General features: G+C 48.8%; 1 protein-coding gene across 4 annotated transcripts in view; it reads left to right on the forward strand.

The window, feature by feature from the left end:
• The window catches only part of LOC144178758 (uncharacterized), a 131530-nt gene that overhangs the window by 21812 nt on the left and 96732 nt on the right, over nucleotides 1-12986 (forward strand). The window lies entirely within an intron of this gene.

Raw genomic sequence — 12986 nt, forward strand, 5'->3', positions numbered from 1 at the left:
TCGGTCCTTCCTGCGACGTGTGCATGTCGCGCTCGTCAACGGAGCAACGAACGCGTCGCACAACCGTATATCTGGAGTGAAGGATGCCTGCTCGTTTGTTCGTTCTCGCTATTAAGCGTTTATGCCGGCGAAAAACGCTACATACTCACTGAGCACTAATGTTTCGCCACAGGATATACAGAAAAAAAAGCAGAAAGTTCGCGTGCATGGCCAGCTGCAACACAGCGGCGCCGACTACATAAACTTTTTTTTTTTCGCTAGCTGGAGTTGCTACATGGTGGGTTTTGTTGAGTTCTGATTCGTGTTTTCAGAGAGTATAGCATACCTCGGCAAACCCCCGCGGCTCCTTTAATTTTTTGAGGGCGTCGCTTTTTTGAAGCGGCTGTCAGCTCACATGGAAAGAACCGCTGCTAAAACACTTCTGCCATAACAGTGCGTTAGACGACGAAGTATATATGCAGGCAAACAACTTTCCAAACTGCTCACACCGGTGGCATGCATGTTCGTACATGTCAACATCGTCTGGCGCAAAGGGAACCTGGGGGAACATTTAAGGCAGCGCAAAAAGTACATAACCGTTGTATAAGCAGAGGTCTTAATGTAATTAGAAATACACCTTAGTTTGCCTTTATGAATACAAACGTAAACAACCGCACCTAGGTTAAAAATGTAAAAAAAGAGGCGATAACTGTGAAAAGGTGACAAAAAATTGAAGAATTCCTGTCTTGGCGGGAAGCGACGTGAACCAAAGCTTCAATTGCGTGCATTTTCGAATTCGTCCCCCACGAAGTGATTTTCGAAGTATTTCTCTGTGCCGACAAACGGTTAAACGAGACGCGCTGCTTTCGCGAAGCCATGCACGAGACGTTTTTCGGTCGGCGGCCGAAACCGCACGAGGCGCTTGCTTGACCTTGGCTGAGTTTGAAGGTCAAAGTGACGCTACCAGGCGTTTCCTGGGTGTGTACGGGGAGTAATAAACTTTGCTTCAAAAAGATGCAATGTGGTTGTTACAGTGTGTGCGGTGCTGGCGTGTCGTTCACCAAATCACTTAGGCCATGGCAAAGTCGCTGATGTCTGTGGCACACCTTTCGGCGGGTCCGGTCCGTCCGCCCGATTGACTGTACTGTACTTGCCTCTGCGTCTCGTTCGTTTGACCCCGACTACCTCGGCGCAAATTGAGGCTGGTGGATATAAACTTATACTATAGTCACATCATACAGACTCATTGTACCAAACGACACACACGACCATCTGTGACGTGCATCTTTACGAGGTTCAGTAAATTTTTGGGTCGTTTTGCCAGAGCAACTCCCGGGAGGTTCTCTAATAATTATTTTGTTTTGTTGTGATGGTTGTAAATTGACGTGTGCTCTGTCATATACGGGTGTAACGTGTTTCAGCAGTAAGCTGTCACACGAAGCCGTTCTGTAATTTGCGGCTGAGGCCTGGTGTGATCCCACCGTTGTTTTCCGACGGGCAAGCAGCTGAGCAAGGACTGATTGACGGGCCGCTGCTTCTGCTTCCCCAATAGGCGCCTGTCATCGCCTGCAATGTTTGATCCCTGGAATCGACATCTGCCTGCCGCTATGACGAGGGGCTTTGAAATTGATTGATTGATCGGTTGACACGTTTGTTCCATACAAAGTGGGCCTCGGGCCGTGCGATGGAAATGATGAGAAGAAAGGGGAAAATAAAGAAATCAGAGGCTAAAGAAGGTGATAGTAGTTCACGAACTGAGGGAAGCGATAAGCTGCCTTTCGCTATGATGAGAGAGGGGGGGCGAATTTAATTACTTTTCCTGGCAGATGGTATAAGAAACTTAATTGAGGCTGCTTTTGAGGGTGGGATTCGCTAATAGTAGTGTCGCTAGATGAGATACAAAGTACCGTCACTGCGGCATGCAAGCGAGTAACGGCGGCCATTTTATTGTTTATCAGTGTTGCCACATTGCCGCTTCTGCGGCCTCACCGCCGACTTAGACGAGGTCATTTGTTTCCAACACTGCTGAAGACGCAGCAACACGGCATCCTCGGACACACTTCTGCAGCTGAAACGGCTAGGTCAGCTGGTATACCCCCCAGGTAACCGATAATTGCGCCACTAGCGCCAATTTTTGTCCCCTGGTGCTTGGTAGGCCAAACTGTCGAAGCAAAAAACAACAAAAAATCACTGATGCTGCTATGGCAACGCTTTCGTTGATGCGCGAGGAGGAAACGCCGTGCCGCTTATCGTCTGCTATTGGCCCAACGAGCGCGACTGTCTTTGTGTGCCGCAAGCGTGAACAAACACCGTTTGCATTTTGCTTTTCAGATTGTGTTGCTCCTCACATCTTGTTTTCGACAGCTTTCACTTGCTAATTTGCTTGGACTCTCAGCACGTGCACAAAACATTTGTTTGGATATCTTTCTTAGTTGAATACGCGCGAGCCAGCTCGCCCTGAAGCGTGACAATTTTGTTTGGGGCAGAAAAAGTAGCAGGCGGGAAATTTGGTTTATTCACTGATTTTATTAGCAAGGTATCGCAATCGAGGTTCAATACATGCCACAATAGCACAGAGCTGTGTATCTCGTATAATAAGTACAAATGTCCGCATTCTGTGTCGGTTACACGAACATAAGAGACATCTTCGTACAATTCATCGTATACAGAAAATTGATGCAGAGGTCACCACGTTCATTTGCTGTACACAATACAATTCTACAGATACATTTCATAATAACACATGTTTGTGAATACTAAAATGATTATGAAGTGAGATGACCAGCTCATTTAGCTACCATTAACAACCGCGCCATATTCTTATTCTCGTAAACTTGCTAGCCCAAAAAACTTTTTATAGCTAGCGAATTTTCTGCGTAATTTCGCCATACGTCACACCTAGTAAATGGAAAAAATACCATTATGTATATCAATAAACAACACGTAAAAGCGAAACAAATATCAAGAGGGCAAACAAGGTACAAAAAATGTGTCCTGACACAGGTTGAAAAGCGAAGCGCTGCTCGGCCGTCGCGCAGGTAGCTCGAACTTATCGTAACACGGAATGCAAGCGATCAGCTGCCACGTAATTAATTTTGGGGGCTCCTTTCGTGTTAATAAGCATTCAAAGGTGGTAATGTCACTATAAGAAACTGATCGTAGGAACGCTCTAAAGCCAAACCAGTTCGTCGAAGAAGCATTTAAGCACATTAGGCGAACATAATTTCCAAGCTTTTCTCTGGTGGAAAGAAAATGAAGAGCAACCGATTACGAAACGGATACCGAAGCGAAATTTCCGTCTCCGTGTCCGCTGGCATCAATCGGCTCATGAGAAACTGTCGACAAGTAGCTTCACATGCGTACAAAATTACTGACAAATGTGTTGTACCAAACAAAAAAAAAATCACTGTAAAGCAACAGCAGAAGATTTTTCGGTTCGCCCTGCAGCCTTTTTGATAAGGATAGCGCTTGTTTCTTGATAACTTCGACTGAATAAAAAGTGTGCTGACCTTCCGTCCGCTGGGAAGCGGGAAAATTTCGCTGTGCTATTCCTTCCCGAGTTGTCGCACCGCACAGCATCGAAGCACGCGTTGTGTCCTTTTCTCAGTTTTTCTGACATTCTGAGCCCTTTCGCGCTCGCAAACACCAAAATTTTCACCTTCAAGGCATACTACAAAACTTCTACACGTGCACACAGTGAAAGCGGCAGGAGCAGACGGACAGGATGGCAGCAGAAGAGGTAAGCATAGATCTCTATGAGGTAAGAGCGAAAGCGCCGCCCGTCGGTGCAACGAATGCAGCGACTGAATAAATGAATAGGGTGCCAAAAAAGGAAACAGCCAAGAACACATTTTACTTCTACACATAATAGCATCACTCCACTTTATTGCTCCGATTATGTTGAAAAGATAAAGCCACATATGCAAAAGTTGCAGAATTTTTGCTTGGCTACCAGCGTCATGGCGGCACTTTATTTTGTGATACCGAAACTAGCCGAAGTTTCCGGCCCCTGGCTGAAATGCTGCGAAGCGCGTTATCCTTGACCAGCTGAGACTAGACCGACAGAAAACGCATGAACAACAAAATGGCGGCGCCCGCGAACCGTCGCAGTGTAAACAAGTGTCACGTGATGCGAACTGACCAATGATCACGGCGGTGGCACGGAACAATAGGAGAAAAGAGTGCCGATACCCTGTAACCTTATCTAGTGACACTAGCTAATAGTATGTTCCGGTGAGGCTATGAGAATGTGGTGCAGGCGCAGTGAAACCGCCTGTAAAAACGCTTGATAAGCATCGAGACAATGTGGTAACTCGCGCGACTCTTCGCGCTGTTATCAAGCTGCAGCAGGAAGATAGATTGCCGAGCAGTGTGGACGACCCGTGAACGGAGTAGAGGCGAGCGACATCCTGCCAAGCCACAATTTGCGCGTCGTCAGTGGGCATCTGGTCGATTCGATTGCGCAGCACGGACCACGAATAGTTCGGATTACCCCACATTTATTGCTTACTTTGTCAAAGGGCGCATTGCGCTAAAAACATAACGGGGAAAACGCCGTTCGTCTGTCTTGATTGATTGATTGATTGATTGACTGATTGATTGATTGACTGACTGACTGACATTGATTGATTGATTGACTCACTGACTGATTGATTGATTGATTGATTGACTGACTGATATTGATTGATTGATTGACTGATTGATTGATTATTGATTGACTGATTGATTGATTGATTGACTGACTGACTGACTGACATTGATTGACTGATTGATTGATTGACTGACTGACTGACTGACTGACTGATTGATTATTGATTGATTGATTGATTGATTGATTGATTGATTGATTGATTGATTGATTGATTGATTGATTGTAGGGTTTAACGCGCCGACGCAACGCAGGCGATGAGGCGCGCCGTAGTGGAGGGCTCCGTATTAATTTTGACCACCTGTCTTTTTAACTATGGAACGAGTCAGCAGCTGGAGGTCGTGCAGTTTGCGTGTTCAGCGAGCCGTGCAGGTATTTCATCGCGTCGTAAGGCACCGACAGCTTTGAACTTTAATTATCCGTATCGGAAACGTGCACCGAATCGCCTGTGCTCTGGAACTGTACAAAACGAGATATTGCATTCGCATTTCTTACGTTGATCCAATTTGTTGTGCTGCGCCCTCTCGTTTTGTCGAAGCATAGAGATGTGCTACTTTTTGGTCGCGTATAACATTTGTTACGTGTAAAGTATACGCCGGGCACGGGTATTGTCTTCGTGCTCGTGATAGAGTACTGCGAATAATACTCGACAACGAGAATAAATAAATATATTTGGAGCAATGCGCGGACCATTTGTCAATCACCCGTTTTTTTTTAAGCGCGAAAACAATAACTGTCCCATTGAAAAAAAAAAAAAAAATCTGTGGTTTGGTCCGGTTGCTGCCTAGCGCGGACCCTCGGTTATATGAAGATACTATAAGAATTACATTTAGCCCCAGGTTTGAGTTATTTTCTTGGTTGGCATATTTTATTTCTGGCGCGTGAGACTTGCGAGGAATTCGAAGGTGTTATTGAATGGATCATAATGCGGCCGATGGTGCAAGTGTGCGGAAAGGGTGCGGGCTGCTGCGGTGGCCGTTCCCATCGACCTCCATTGGGGCTTCCATCCGCCGCGATGGCTCATTGGCTAAGGCGTTATGCTGCTTAGGACGAGGACGCGGGTTCGGTTCCCGGCCGCAGCGGCCGCTTTTCTGATGGAGGCGAAAAGCAAAAAAAAAAAAAAAAAACAAAAAAAAAACGCCTGTGTGTACGAGATTTGGGCGCACGATAAGGATCCCGAGGTGGTAAAAATGAATCCGGAGCCCTCCACTATATATACGGCGCGCCTCATTGCCTGCGTTGCGTCGGCGCGTTAATCCCACAAAAAATCAAAATCACTCCATTGGGGCTTCCGCGTCATGTGTGCGAACCCAGTGAACACTGTGAGTGACTGATTATACATCTGAGGGTTTACCACCGAATGTTGTTAATGGGGCGAGTGAACGCCGTGAGGGTGGGTGGCGCCTCTGTGCAAGGTCGTCGTAAATCATACGCGCACTTCACAAAAGAACACAATCCGTTCAACCGACGGGAGCTCGAGCTTGGAGCGGAACGAAGAATTGAAGGAAACTTTGCGAGGTTGGTCCGCCGAATATAACATGTATACCTTGTAGCTGCTGGCACAGCAATATATAAGCGCGGATCTCTGCTTTATAGTTTTTCTTGAGTTTATGTTCGACATTTTATCATTCTGTGATATCTTTTCGGATATCTTCTTTACCAATATCAAAGGGATAAGGAGGCTGACACCTCGTCAGGCATTTGTAGTTGCCTTTTTGTCAGCCTCCTGGACAACTGTATTTGCTGTCTGAATACATTCTGAGCGCTGAATGTCGCAGTGTTATTGGAGCCGTTGCGGCTTGGCCGTGAATCCTGTTGGTGCATTCACAACGCGGATGGATGTCAAGGTTGTTGGAGCGCGTAGTCTGCCGCAAGTCGGCGCAGCTCGGGAAATCCTTCCTGCAGGTGTCCCGAAGAGTTCATCGCGCGCGCCTAATGTTATTTTCTCTCTAAATCTTCCCCCATTGACATATTCGACATGCCACATAGCCACACCTTTCAATAGCCCCTCTTTAAATGGGCAGTGAAGACAAAATACGACTTCATTCAGTATGAAAAAATAAAAATAAAAACTAGTACTCAAGTGCATTCCACCCATGAAAGACGTTTTTTTAACCGGAAAAACGCAAGAAACATTGAAAACCTTGCAAAGTTCGCGCCGCAGGGGTGTAATGTGGGCGCGAGTGACGTAATATTGGCCAGCACTTAAAGCATTTTTATAAAACATTATAATGATAATAATCGGCGTTTTAACCGCACGCTCGCATTCAAGTGATACGATGAAACGGAATAAAGGCCCCGCTACAATCGCCCAGTCATGTTTCTCGGTGGTGACCTAGATCGGCAGCCGCCAATCGCTAAAACAAGATTTTGTGACGTCATAAAAAATCACCGCAACGTGGCTGGGGAGTCGTCACTGCTTCATATGTTTTTTTTTTTTAATCAGCTCGGGACAGTCTCTTAACCTTCCAAGACATTACGGCACATTTCCGCCTCTTACGCCGCCAGCTCCCCCCCGCACACCCGGATTTATCCAACAGGGAAGAACGGCTATGGCGACTGCATGTGCAAACCCTTACCCTCCCCTGTCGCTACCACCTGCACCGTATTTATCCTTCCGTCTACCCCTCCCCCAACTGCCCGGCCTGCGGAGCAGTGGAAGCACTGGACCATCTCCTTTGGAACTGTCCCCACGACCTCTATCCCCCCTTACCAGACGGTGGGCACTGGGCCGAGGCGCTGGGCAGCTCCGACCTGTCTACCCAACGGGTGGTCACGGCGAGGGCTGCTGCGGTCACCGGTACGCCGGTCACCAGGCCCCCCTAAGGGGCCTTTAAAGGCTCAATAAAATGTTTGTTCTCCTCCTCCTCTTTAATGTGTGAAGTTGGCGATAAGATTAATACCATTTTATCAGGATAAAGCAGGGTTTTTAATGAATCGCACTCGCATTTTGTCTTCCTTCATGGCCCCTTTGATTTACTGAAGTGTAGTTCTTATTTTACTAATGTGGCTAACCTTTAATGACATACGCGCACGAGTTCTGATTTGTTGGGAGGGACCCAGCAAATCTGAACTCGTGCGCGTAGGGGAGGGGCGCCACCTTGTTCACTGTTGCGCCGAGGCGCTGAGACGGAGTTTCTTTTTGTATCACACATTAAAAGCCGGGTCGTAAGCCTTACACATTTACTCTATACCGTGCTGTGTCATTAAATGTCGCTCGTGAGGACCAGTAACATACCCCTCCCTGTGGGGATTCGATTGGATTAGAACGAACTTTATTTGTGCCGGCAGTTGGGCAACAGTTCTGTTGAAAAAAAGAAAGGCAGAAGAGTTAGGGACTGGTACTCTTTGTTGCGGAGACCTTTTATGCAACTTGAAAGCACCGAGTCTTTCGTTATGTTAAGGGAACAGTTTAAGCGTTTTTGGTGGCAGTATAATGTTGTAATTCCAGATTAATTCTTTCGTCGTAGTCCGCTTCGTCCAAACGGCTTACTCAGGGACGTAGCCAGAGGGGGTTTGGGGTTCGAACCGCTCCCGAAATCTTTTCCAGTGTGTAAGCCAGTCTTAGTGTTCCATTCGCTAAAACTTCTCCCCCCCCCCCCCCCCCTTTCCCATAACCCATGACCTTCTCCGAAAAAAAATGTCTGGCTACGGCCCCGGGCTTTCCATTCATTTCCTCTTTATGTACCCGTGAGGAGTGTGGTTCGGCATGTTCGGGGTTATTAAAGGTTGGAGCCAGCAGTTTTATCCGCGGCCGTTCGTTGCATCCAGTGGGGTCGTGATAGGTCAGCAAAGCTCTAAAAAATAAAAAAATAAAAGAAAGACGAGACTGCGAATCGAATATTGCGGGTTACTGCAGCATTTTGGCTTGGCCTGACGGGCGCAGGGAGATGAAGTAGCTAAGGGCCGCCTCCCTCCCCTCCCACTTTAGCGCTCGGCCCTTTTCCGCTCTAGCGGCGGGTAGCCGTTGAGCGTTAATTAATCGCACCCCGGTCTCGGAAACCGCCGCCCTGCAGCCTCAGCTGAGCGCCTAATCTCATCGCGGACGACAATCTCCTTGCCCTTCCCGGCCCGACCTCCCCTGCTTCGAAGAAATGAGGGGAAGGCAAGAAGAAGAGGGAGTAAGAAACCCACCTAGGTGGTTTCCAGAGCACGTGCAGCCCGCGGCACTTTCTGCCCGCCCGCCCCCCTCCTGTAGCTGCCCCGTGTTTTGCTTTAATTTCGCCCCTGGCTGCGCTCTTGCTTCGCGGCTGCGTTTCGTTGCTCTCTCCCTCTTTCTTTCTGTTCTGCACCTCCAGTCGCATCGTTTGTTATTGCTATACTCTTTTTTGTCTTCCTATCTGGCGGTCTTTTCTTTGTTTCATGGCTCTTTTCCACTGGCCTTGCTCGGTGGGCATCGCAGAGAAGAAAACACGTATCACGGGCTGTCTCCACCACCCGCAAGAAAATCCCCCTCCCCCTTCCCCTTAACGGTTTTTATCTCTTCAGTCTGCCTTCTTCGGATGTGGAGTTGCTGCGCGCTTGAGCATCTTCGCCCACTTCAGAGAGGAGGGGAAAGGGCGACAAAGTTGCTGTAATGATGATCGCTATGAGGGGAGAGTCAGCTTCTTTGTTCTTCGTTCTTTATTTGAGGACGAAGCAGCTTTGTTCTTTTGCTTGTGCGCACGAACAAGCTCTTCTTGCTCCTCTTTTAATCTCCTCCTCATTCCTCCTCCGCGCGTCGCGTCGATCGCTTTGGCTGTCCACACCCTCGCACCCGCCTAGAGGTGCACGTGCTGATTCTGCCGGCACCCCGCTTCTTTCTTTTTTTTTTTCTTTTTTTTTCCCGTACAACCAGCGTCTTCCCTGCATCTCTCGATGCTCGGCTTGATGTCGCAGCCTACGAGATCTTTCCTTCGTTCATACCTTCCTTCCATCCCTAGGCACTTTTAAACGAAGCTTTCTACACCGCACTAGTGCCGTCCATCGTTACGCCCCAAACGCACTGCAGGAAACCCAACCTGCGCAAGCGCCTCGGGAAACAAACGCTTCCCGTGGGCGGAATGGAACCTTGTGAAGCCGACGCCTATCGCATTGCGCCATTCCGACGCGGTCGAAGCAGTTTGGACTTTGACTTTGACTTTGACTTTGACTCAGGTGGCACGGGAGAAAGCATCGCGTTTTTAACCATCTTTTACGAAGAGAGCTTTGATTTTTTTCTCTTACTTCTTTTCGTTTGCGTACTTCTCCTCGCGTGTTTTTTTTTTTTTTTTTCAGTACGCGAATCTTTTTTGTTTTAATATTGCGTTTCCAAGTTGCGTCTGTCATTAAAAGTTGTTTTTCTTGTTTATGCTGTGGCGCTGCTTCATAGCCGTTACCATCTTCTAATTCGGCACGGAGTTGTCTGGCTTTTATTTCCGCAATAACTGTATCTCGCCCACCAACTACCGATTCTTTCTTTTTGTAGTCCCTTGGCCGCGCTTCCTGCAAAGGACGCCATTTATTACTTTTTAAAACCGGGCGTCCATCGGCTAAGGAGCGAGAAGTGGTAACGAAGAAGAGGAGAGCAGTTGTCCCCGTACTCTTCCTTGTTCGTTCCTTTATTTTGGAGGACCTACGTTTTTCTTTTTTTTTGGAAGGGAAGAGGGGGGGGGGTCTTTTCCTTTGACGCCGCTCGTTATTTCGTGGCTCTTCTGTCTGCGTTTTTTCTCTCTTCGGTTTATCTCGTTTTATTTCCACATCTGTCTCTCGGCGGCTCCCGCCGCCGCAGCCGCAGCAGCAGCTTCGATTTTACGTGTCTTCGCTTGGCGGCCGCTCGGTTCTCTCTGGACAGGGACGCCACTCTCTGTTCGTTTTCTGTCATTTTATTTTCTCAAGCTTCTGTCGATTATTTTTTCGTTTTATCTAAATGCTCGTGCGAGTGCTTCTCTCACGCGGCTTTCTTTGTGTGGAAGCGTTCGTGAGTGGATTTTTTGACTGGAAAAATCTACGACAAGCAAAATAAAGCCCGGAGAGGAAGGGAAAAGGGGGAAAGAGAGAGAGAGACAGAACTTCTTATCTTCGCCGCTCGAGTTCTTTCTGAGCTTCGAGGTCTTTAGCGAGAGGTCCTTCTCTCTTCAGCCAAACCCTCGATCCAAGAGCGCCGCTGCTTCTGGGGCTTCGTGCGCGCTTCTTCGTTTTTTTTTTTTTTTTTTTTTCCTTTTTGTCCCTCAGTTTCGTACTTAGTTTCCCGCTGTTATCGGTACTGTTACTCGGATAGGGGGATATATGTTTTGTTCTTTACGTTTTTCCAGGGGAGGGGGGGGGGGATTCCACCGGCTTGCTGTTTCGTCCGCGTGTCTGTGCGCTTGTAGCATGCCCTTGCATCGATCGGCCTTACGGTGATATCGTGAGATTGCGTTATATTGGCTTTTGCAGAGCGTCACTCGATTCTCGGTGTAGCGTGATTTTTTAGGCTTTCGTTTGGTCAGCCCTGGCTGCGACTTTGGCGCAACGAGATCTCCTCCTACCTTTTTTTCTTCTTTCTTTCAGATTTTCTCTTAAAGCATGACATCAAGAGCTAGACAGATTTCGAGCAGCTACTGACAGGACGCGAAGAAGTACGTCACGTTACCGAGCGATCACTACGCGCACGTGTCTTAAAAGAAATTCAAGAACCTGTCCAGCGTTGGCGTAGAATGTTCCAGAGCAGATCGACGATTTATCCTGGGCCGACCTAATTTGTTTCAGTAAACTTGTTTCAGTAAACTTTCGAGGGCAGGAGCTCACGCGCTTCCTGGGTTCTCATCGGCCGCCAGCGAGCGTAGACGCAACGTGAAGCACTTAAGTGGTGCCCCTACTAGAAAGCCATCGAGGGAATTTTCTGCCATAAAATACAACCTTCTAGGACCACATCATTGACGCGGGCTCCAGGAGTGTGGCGTCACGGCGTGGCGCGCTGCGGGACTTCGCTAGGGCGCTCTGATGTCGCGTCGTCTTTACCGTCGACAGCGCGGCGGGAGTAGGATACCGCTGGGAGCTCTGTGGTCAGCAGTGGTTGCGCTGGGCTATTGCTAGACCGCCTTGGAGTTTTCTTTCCGCTTAGCCAAACATCGGGGAGGTGTCGTTGAGAAAGTCCGCATTTAAACGCCTCGTCGTGCTTCTAAAACAACGTATACAGAACACGGTAAGCGGATATAATCACCCAGTCTCGAGCAGAAAACCAGTGCAGAGAATGGGCTGCTGAACGGGCGATGTCGCTGCTGGCGTTCACATGGGAGGGATTATCACGCCCCCTCAGACCATCAGCGATGTGTAAACTATGACAGCCTTTCCGCCAATTAGTGAGGCTGTGTTGTGGGAGCTACAATGTGGTGCGTGCGTCTGAAAGCAGCGAGCAGAGACAGCTAAACAAGGCGGCTCGGCTCGGCTGCTGAGCGGAAGAATGCCGAACGGCAATAGGGCTCCAACGGAGGCGCGCCCTCCTCCTCCTGTCTCGTTCTTTCGCTCAGGAGGTGAACGCCCTGCACATGCGCACCGTGCCTGGGCGTCACATAGCAACGGAGAGGGCCTCCCCCTTGTCCCTGCCTCTACATTATTTTGCTTAGCAGCCGAGCCGATCTGCGCATGCGAACCGCGCCTGGGCGGTGCCTAGCAACGGAGACGCATCCTTCATTCTCTCGCTCAGCAGCCTGGTGACTATGCGCATGCGCACCGCGCCTGAGCGTTGCCCAGCAACCGAGACGCACCCTCCTATTCATTCTTAGCTCTCTACACTATTTCGCTCAGCAGCCGAGCCGCTGAGCGCATGCGCACCGCGCCTGGGCGTTGCCTAGCAACGGAGGCGCCCCCCCCCCCCTTCTTTTTTTTCCTTACTGGCTCGGCATTCTTTCGCCTGTGAAGCGCCAGAACCACATATTTGTTCCGGAACGGCACTTTAGTGCTCCTGCAGTGGCTACTTTTTTTCGAAAGGATGTTGTCAAGAGAATAAGTTGTCAACAAAGTTTTCACAAAAAAGTCGCTATATGTATTTACATTGGGCGCAAAACCAAACCCGGAGAGAGAGAGAGAGAGAGAGAGAGAGAGAGAGAGAGAGAGAGAGAGAGAGAGAGAGAGAGAGAGAGAGAGAGAGAGAGAGAGAGAGAGAGAGAGAGAGAGAGAGAGGTGCCCTAGCCGTCTTCGCCCGTGTGGCCAGGTGAGCCTGGTCCTCCAGTCGACATCTAGGCAACAGTGTCAGGACAGGAAAGGGTGGGGAGGAAAGGGTGAGGAGGAGGAGTAGGTCTGGGCTGTGCACGCATTCCATGGGGATATGTCGTAAGGTGCCTAACTGGGGTCAAACTTTGTCTAGAGCAGTGTACTGTGCGGGAAACAGTAAATGCATTCGAACTGGGTGTACGTACGT

Source organism: Haemaphysalis longicornis, unplaced genomic scaffold (assembly GCF_048455015.1).
Source record: "Haemaphysalis longicornis isolate Haplotype H1 unplaced genomic scaffold, Haemaphysalis longicornis Haplotype H1 scaffold_4, whole genome shotgun sequence".
In the NCBI taxonomy this organism is placed as follows: Eukaryota; Metazoa; Arthropoda; class Arachnida; order Ixodida; family Ixodidae; genus Haemaphysalis; species Haemaphysalis longicornis.